The sequence below is a fragment of the Dermacentor silvarum genome, chromosome 3, assembly GCF_013339745.2.
Source record: "Dermacentor silvarum isolate Dsil-2018 chromosome 3, BIME_Dsil_1.4, whole genome shotgun sequence".
NCBI lineage: Eukaryota > Metazoa > Arthropoda > Arachnida > Ixodida > Ixodidae > Dermacentor > Dermacentor silvarum.
Window position 1 is genome coordinate 86,022,017 of NC_051156.1, and position 8,651 is coordinate 86,030,667.

General features: G+C 49.6%; 1 protein-coding gene across 4 annotated transcripts in view; it reads right to left on the reverse strand.

The window, feature by feature from the left end:
* Positions 1-8,371, reverse strand: part of LOC119445555 (uncharacterized) — a 535,946-nt gene extending 527,575 nt beyond the window's left edge. For all 4 annotated transcript variants that reach the window (XM_049663402.1, XM_049663401.1, XM_037709823.2 and 1 more), the window contains exons 1-2: positions 8,311-8,371; positions 6,948-7,019 (exon numbers count right to left, since the gene is read on the reverse strand). The gene's annotated coding sequence lies outside the window, so the exon portion shown is untranslated. The remainder of the gene's footprint in view (positions 1-6,947; positions 7,020-8,310) is intronic.
* Positions 8,372-8,651: the final 280 nt, after the last annotated feature.

Below are 8,651 nucleotides of genomic sequence, written 5' to 3' on the forward strand. Positions count from 1 at the left end.
TTTCCTTCCCTCTGCGCGTCGGGCGATCGGCGCCGACATGAAAGAAGGGTAGCACGGGTGGATGACACGCTCCAGTCTGTTCATGGCCATGTCTTCTGGGTGAAGTCTCGCACCGGGCACAGATTTCAACCTACTCCATGTTTCTCGCGCTAAAGTTTAGTGCCGTTTTCCTTCTCCTGCTAGATGAATTTTTGTTCGTGCTTACATTCGAGATTTATTTCGATAGGTTGGACGTAAGATCGGATCCTCCTCAGAGAGGAGAATCCAAACATGGGGAAGTGGGCCAAGTATGCCAGAACGTATAAATAAGAATGGGAGCAAGACCCCGAGCCAAAGGTGGGTTCTGGTGCGTTAACTTCTAGATGGTTTACCCATAACGTCACGGATGCAGATACTCATTCTGCTAATATCGAAACATGTTTGCCACGATGACATCAGTGCACGACGTCCCATTAACTTCACCCACCGTGTTATCTTAGCTTGTGAGGTGTCGCGCTGCTGGCTCGAGGACGCGGGCTTGATTACCGGCCACGGCGGCCGAATTTTAATCAAGGCGAAATGGAGAAACACCCGTGTACTTAGATTTAGGTGTACGTTAAAGAAGCCGAGGTGGCTAAAATTATTCCGGAGTCCCCCACTGCGTCATGCCTCCCAATCACATATATAGTTTTAGAATAGGGGCCCCAAACGTTCTGGGGCCCCAAGGAAATAGCGTCGAAGCCACTGCGCATGCGCAAGACGCAAACTATGTTTGGGTTTTGCGTCGGGCACGCTATTTCATTGATTTAGCGGGAGCCCCAAAATCTGCCCCAAAAGCTTTCGTCAACAAACATGGCGGCGCCAATCGAAGCGACGGCTCTAACCTAGCACCAAACTGGGTTCGATTCGTAGTAACGTGCGAAGTTCGTAAGCATGGAGAAGTGATTGCGGTTATCGCTTTCTGAAAGCTAACATGTGTAATGAAGACTGATTCATAAGACGCCGCTGATCCCGAATTCAATTGTCGATTTCATGGCTCGTAAGCCTAACACGGAATGACTTGGTTGGGTGATGGTACGTAAAGTTGGTTACTCAAAACTAAGCGCAACAAGTTGCTTGCTGCTAATGGAATAAGTTCTAAACTATAATTAAATCCGAAAACACGAAAATCTAAATTACTTTTCTTGTCATAAAATGGTATATTTTATTTTATTATTTATAACAGCTGCTCTTTGACGCCGTAGTGACGCTGCAAGCACAACACGCTATCCACAAACGCAAAACGCCTATTGTAAAGCTCTTCACTCATGCCTCAACGCAAACACCCGCAAAACAATTTGGGGCCCCCTATTCTAAAACTTTATTAGCACATCAACATGGTTTGTTTTTTGACAGTAACCGGTTTTCACAGCATGACCACTGTTATGAATTTGTTGTTTACCTTTGCCCTTCGTGCGCCTTCGCGGCTTTTACCATTTCGAGCGAGTTACGTTCGAAACGTGCTCGTCGCCGAAAACGCCTGCGCGCTTCTAACACTGGTGTGCCGTTTTGCGCAGCAATATTTTAAAGCTTCGCTTATACCAATTCAGACAGTGAGTGACATCTGTTGTCTGTCACGTTATTTTAACGCATGTTCTTGCCCTGCTAGAGACCTAAGATGGCGGAAAGGTTGATGTATATGGACAGTATATAGAGCATGTACCAGCTAAGCCGGGCCAAGCTAATTGAAAAAAACAACAACGAGAAAACAAGATAGGACGATGAGACAAAAACACGAGATATAATAGCACGAAAGACTTGCTTTAGCTCATAGAAAAAGAAGCCGTGAGCATGTCGCCGTCGCAGATCGCTGGACAGCTGAACTCTACGCCATAGGCAGAGATGACCTGAGAGATTGATGATGCTAAACATTATTTTGCGTTCACGACAGCTAAAATATAAGTTCGTAGTTAATATTACTGTAAATAACTAAAAATAACAACTTAGTACTATCTGTCATCAAATAAAAGCACTGATTTCGCCCTCTGCAGCGATTCGCTGGAACTTGAGAGCTTCCGGGGCCAACCAAAAAGTGTTGTTCGTCAAGTCGCTGTTGTTCATGTCAAGGGCGACCATCACGGCGGCACGGACATTTTGTTATGACGGGTTGTGCAAAAAAAGGATTGCCGTAGTCGAATGTGAAAATGTGCACACGAATAAAACTGCAAATAAAAATGGCTATATTTGGCTACGAAATTTTTTGCCCTTTTTTGTGTTTGGCTACATTTGGGCTACAACGTCTCTAGCTTTTGGCTACGCCGCCTCGTTGGACCTGGCAACACTGGCCGCGCGGCGACCGCGACGAGCCGAGTCGCCGGAGAATCGAGGCCTGTGGTGTGACGTCACACAGAGGGCGCGGCGAGCGCCCAACGACAGGAGCGGTGGCCGCGCGGCGACCGCGACGAGCTGAGTTGCTGGAGAATCGGGGGCCGTGGTGTGACGTCAAAGTGCGGCCACGGCTCAAAGTACGGCGACGGCGAAGAGGCGAAAACCTGGCGTATAATGTAGATATCGCTACAAAAGCGTGTGTGCCATAATGGTTAGAGTACCGTGCCTCTGTGCTGGCGGTACCGTGATCAAATCCCACCTGTCGACATCTTTGTTTATTTATTTAAGAAAGTCGCAGTTTAGCCCGAAAGGCGAAGCATCAATTGCGATAGCAAATTAGTAGAGAGCTATACGGAGTAGGGATGGTAGTTTTATCGGTTGCATAAACTTGGGCACATTCGCTTAAGCACTGAATTAACAAGCATGGTGTCAGAGCGCACAAGCAAACATGTATAGATCAGACTCGATGACCGCAGACAACCACTGTCAAAATGCTCGCGTGATCAAGCGCGACAGCAGCAGCGAGCGAAGGTTCGTGCGGTCTATCGCTTCAACGGAAACTGAGCGGCGAAAGCACAGCGCATACAAAGGTAAGAGCCGTGTGGAGATCGCTTTCAAGATACGATGCGCGCGACAGCCCGGAGCTGCGCAAAGTATAAGTACGCAGTTGCTGGCAGAGTAGAAGCCGCACTTCCTCCCATCCGCGCTGCCTTCCCGCTTTCCTATTTTCGCGTGGGAGATTTAGTCGACAGTTCCCCCTTGCGCCCGGTGGGCAAGATACGCGTTTGGTGCCGCAGCTAAACGTCGCCTCCCCTCCCTCATTCCCCCCCCCCCCCCCCCCCACGGCCCTTCGCACGATAGAATACGTCGCATTTGCTCCCAGCCGTGTGTTCGCTCTCCATGAAAGCGCCCGTCCCTCGTGCGCTTTCACTCGCACATGCAGCATACGGCGCGCGGCGACGATTTTATCGCCGTTAGACTTCATACGGAACCTCACGGCGACGCCGACGGCAGAAATCCTCTTGGAGTGTCCATATAATTGATATCGCAATAAATTAATATATTGTTACTATATATATGTAAGGAACCATACAAGGACCATGCGGTGTAATAGTGGGGGAAGAGGAAGACGAAGAATAAAGGCCGTGTTCGGGCGACCATGTTGTTCTACGTCCGCAACCTCCTGCTCGCGTCACACTAGTAGACAGGATAAAGGCCTTGCAGCCACCGCATCGAGCTCACATCATCATGCAAGAATTGAACACCACGCCGTGAATCCCATCCGCAGAGATCCACCACCTACACAGACCAGCATCATGATCGCACCATCGGAAGCCTCGGACGTCCCCAAGTACACTGGATCAGCGGACGATGGGCCCGTGGAAGACTGGTTCCGCGTCTTCGAGTTTCACGCAACCGCTGCATCATGGTCGCAACGGGAGATGGTCGCCAGCTTCGATGAATACCTGACCGGTGATGCATTTCGCTTCTACCTGACCCACATATTTGAATATAAAGAATCATGGAACGAAACCAAAGATGAAATGATCAGTCGCTTCAAAGTATATAATGGAGACCCCTGCATCATTGACCAGCAGCAGGAATTTGAATGCAGTTACGCACAGTCGCAGCGTTGTACTAATAAACGGGCTCATATGAGGAGATCGTCGGCGAGTTTTCCTTGTCGTGATTCTCCCACGAAGAGGACGCGCAATCGCACGCATAGCATCAACTTGACATTCCCAGTAAACGAAAAGCCATTGCGCACTGAGCGATATGCACGCGAATTCGTTGCTTCGAAACCCAACACCGAAGCAGGTTTGATAACCGCACATCATTCAACAATACGTACGTCTTCAGCACGCTGCAGCACTGATGTCGGGGTTGCAGCTTCTGTCGGATTGCATCGCTCGTCTCGAATGTGCGGGCCACTAAGCACTTTCAAGTCACACGACTCTTCTCCGCAGTGCCTGCCTTACACGATTGAGCACGACGTCACGACATCTCAGACAGACGACCCTTCTCTGGAAGAACATGGCCAAGCCACATCCACTGCGACACCACCGAGCAATCAGCCACCAGGAATTCCAAACTGGATGAAGACAAACTTTGGTAACAGCACCAAAAGTCGAGGAAATACGGCAACAATCAGTTCTTCTGGTGAAACGAAGCCAACTTGCATAGTGTCACGACGAAATCAGAATAAAAGCGCCAGCACCAATGCACGTATCTTTCAAGGCGAAGACAATTTGGAGCCACCTAAATCTAGAGATATAGCTGCTTCGCGACTCTCAAGCTTTCTTCTGCATATTACGACTCAACAAGCCGCTGCCACTTCATAAGCTTCGCACGTGCCAAGCAGCATCGCACATTGTCAAATTACAGAAGCGACCATTCTGAATTAAGTCCCAGCAGCCTCAGAAGAGTCTACCGAAAATCCTGACAAACTGCCCTCGCCACCAGACAAGTCTCACAATAAGGAGCAGTGCACCAGCTACCAATCGATCCCGACTTTAATTTGCGAAAGAAATCAAAGGCATATTTCCATAGAAGCGCTACCTCAACGAATGTCGCAACATCATCATCAACAACTCCAAGAACAACGGCAGCAACCACGACTTCGAAATAGAAGGCGACGAAGACCTTCACCGAAATTTCCACAGAAGCCACAACAAGAAAGACATCAACGCTCAAGCTTTCTCAATCCAAGGCGAACTCAACGAATACGGTGTTTTGCAAGAAAGGAACGTCGCCGAAAGCACCTTCAGCACCACCTATCAGGACTGCTCCCACCACAAGGATTCCTGCGACAACGCTATGCACGACGACGGAAAAGACACGGTCACTTTCCCAACATACCGCACCAACAGAGACGTCGCCGCAACGACCCAGTCCACCGAACGTTCGAGCAGGAGCCACCGCGTGTCTGCAATTCGCAACGACAACCGCGTTCCCACGGCTGCCATGTGTCCCAACCTCCTTCCTTCATCGGGGCATGCATATGTCGTCCGGAGTGCGACAGCCAGCCTCGACCACCTGAGCTCTGCTGGACGTCACCGGACTGCTATAGCTTATTCTGAACTTTTAATAACTATACAGAGCTAACTCGGGACATTGGACCAACTGCACCTCTGCATATTTTATCTGTTAGCAGTCTCTTATTGCTCCAACTCATGTTGTTTGCAGCACGCGCTCTCACTGGGGGAGGGGGAAGTGTGTAACGAACCATACAAGGACGGTGCGGTCTAATAGTGGGGAAAGAGGAAGACGAAGAATAAAGGCAGTGTTCGGGCGACCATGTTGTTCTACGTCCGCAACCTCCTGCTCGCGTCAGACATATATATATATATATATATATATATATATATATATATATATATATATATATATATATATATACACACACAACTGGAACATCACGGGACGGTCAAAATTCGTCTCTAGTGTACGTATAATTGGCAATAAAGAAGCGCTGCGGCTACAATTTTTAGAGGTTAATATGTTTATTCGAGTTCCCAATAAGATTCTCAGACCAAGCACAGAACAGAAATATTAACGGACAGGGTCTGGAGGAGGAGGGAAGGGTGATCTGAAATACAATCCCGTGGTTGCTGTTTCCGCAGCGCGCAATGTGCTCTCATCACTTAGCTCCACCGGCTGCGTCTTGTACAAATTCCTGGCACCAAATACCATCTGTTGTTGCACTATGTATGGCTTTCCTAGAATGCTAACAGATGGCGCTTTACTAACGATGACATTATAAAAGGAGCGAACGCTGAGCGAAGGGGGGGGAGGGACATCAGACTGCGGTGCGAGCATGGTGTTATTGTGGGCAAAAGTTGAGGTAGTTTGCCGAAGGAAGGCTCGGCAGTTGATTTGTGAGTGCTATGGCGGTGAAGCTGTTGGTGCTTACTGTCCATTTGTATATGTTAGCTCTGTCAGATCCTTAATATTACCTAATACGAATGAATGATTTGCTTCATGTTGGCCTTGTCTCCGGAGCTCACGTACATATATAAAGCAGAACAGTTGCAGTCTTCAAGATTAATGAGCCACGTATATTGTTTCTGTGCGGTCTCCTAGTAAAAAAGAACGCGGCTCTCTATCACAGCGGCATCGCACGTCTTCCCTTCGTGCCTGCACTTCATCAGGGTACCGACACGAATCCCGTTACTTAATGTTTCAGCCATTGAGCACAGTAATAAAACTTCTTGGGCGAGTTGATTGATACGCCTTGAAGCCACAGCAGCGCAAAGAAGCACGGACAAACAGGAGGCCAAGACACGATGGGCGTGTGTGCGTGTTCTCCTTTCTGGGGTTTTACGTGCCAAAACCAGTTCTGATTATGAGGCACGCCGTAGTGGAGGGCTCCGGATTAATTTTGACCACCTGGGGTTCTTTAACGAGCACTACAACGCAAGCACACGGGCGCTTTTGCATTTCGTCTCCATCGAAATGCGGCTGCCGCCGCCACCGGAATTCGATTCCGCGTTCTCGTGCTCAGCAGCGCAATGCCTTAGCTGACTAAGCCATCGCGGCGGGTCCGTGCGTGCGTGTGTGTGTGTTAAGAAAGAATGCTCAGCCGCAAACGCGTTACCTACCATGAGGTATTCAATGCAGAGTTGGGCCAGCTTGAATAACTTGACGAAGTTGGTGTCTACTGACGTTCCTTCCTGCGAAAACATAATCGAATTACACCTGTGCGGTAGAATATCGTCTAAACTGTTCAGAGTACATCACCGAACTCAACTCTGATTTAACCGGAACAGAGCACAAGATGGCGGATACACAAGGAGACAAGTTCTTCGCGATGAGACAATTGTTTAAGAGTGCACCACATCTCAGTAAATGCATACGGAGACAAATACGCCAACAAACACAAGTAGGTTTCGCAATCTCGGGCCTGCGTCAGTGACATTATCGTGATGTCACCGTAAAGCGAAATTTGTTAATAGCGTGCAGTAATAAGGCTACAGGCATAATGACGTCGCTCATACAAACAGAGAGATCCGCGCGCGTGTTCTGACTGCGCTGGCGTGTGGCTGTCGCAGGAATCGCAACACGAAGCGAGCTCGTGTATCAAGGCGTCGCATATTCACTTCCTGCAGGTACGAAAATGAAAGTCGGTTCTCGGGAACAGGCATTGTAGCAAATTATTTAGGACACCGTGACGTTTGCTAGTGCATTCTGTAGGGTTTAAGGGGTCTAAGTTTTCATTTACAGGAATACTAACATGACATATCTGACATTCCATTTTTAACAGCGGAGCTGTTTAAGCCGGAGGTTGGCCCGCGTGACCAGTCACTGTACCTGGCGATGATGTCACCGCGCGTTGCCTAGCAACCACTTGGCACAGCTGCGCCTCGCTTCGCCGCCGCTCCGCACCGCCGAGACACCGTAGCCGAGATGCTACGACCGCGCACGTGCTCTGTCTAGCCATGACGTCACTTCGCGTCGCCTAGCAACCACATGTGCCTCGCTTCGAATAGACATGCCAACGCTTCGCCAGGTCGCGTCTTGAAGCGCGTCGTGCGGCCAAGCAAGAATGTGCGCGTCGGCGGCGAGCCGATCCGGAATACCGTGCCGAAGCTGCAGCCGAGAAGAGGCGTCGTCGAGTCGAAGATCCGAGCTTCGAGAACGAGAGAGTCTGCGTTTGAGTATCCAGCGTCGTCGGGATAGCGACCCTGGCTGTAGATTGGTCGATCTCAAGCTCCACTGTTTCTTTCTGCCTTGCACTAGTGCAGGCTGCGCTCATTTTCTTTATGGCCAGTTTTCGTTTCGTTTCCCAGGCGATGCTTGTGTCATGACGTCATTACCGTGGCTAGAATGCTTCTAGACACTGTAACGTCATGACACGCAAGCTGGTCACGTGGGGCGTTCCGGCACTCACTCCGGCTAGCTCGGTCGTATGCAATGCTGATAATCGTTGTGCGGCTCGAAATAAATGAAGCGATGGTCGCGTACCAGTTCGTGGTCGATGTCGCAGAAGGTGAGGTGGGCGACATTCCTCTGCAGCGCGTTCACGTCCACCTCGCGAGCCACCTGGTCCACGTCCACAGCCGCTGCACATGGTGAGAAAAGTTGAGCAAGTCTTGTACTATGACTGCACAGCGAGCCTTGCTTAGGGTGTGCGCTATTCGCTATACGTTAAAGCGATTCAAAGAGGCAAATATTGACTTCAGAAGCTACACTTTTTGTGGATCGAAGACCATTCCGCTTTCATCTTAGAAGACCTACGTAGGCCGAACCGACCGGTGCCCAAGTGAGCGACTCAAACAGCACAACTGTAATGTCATGCAAGCGCT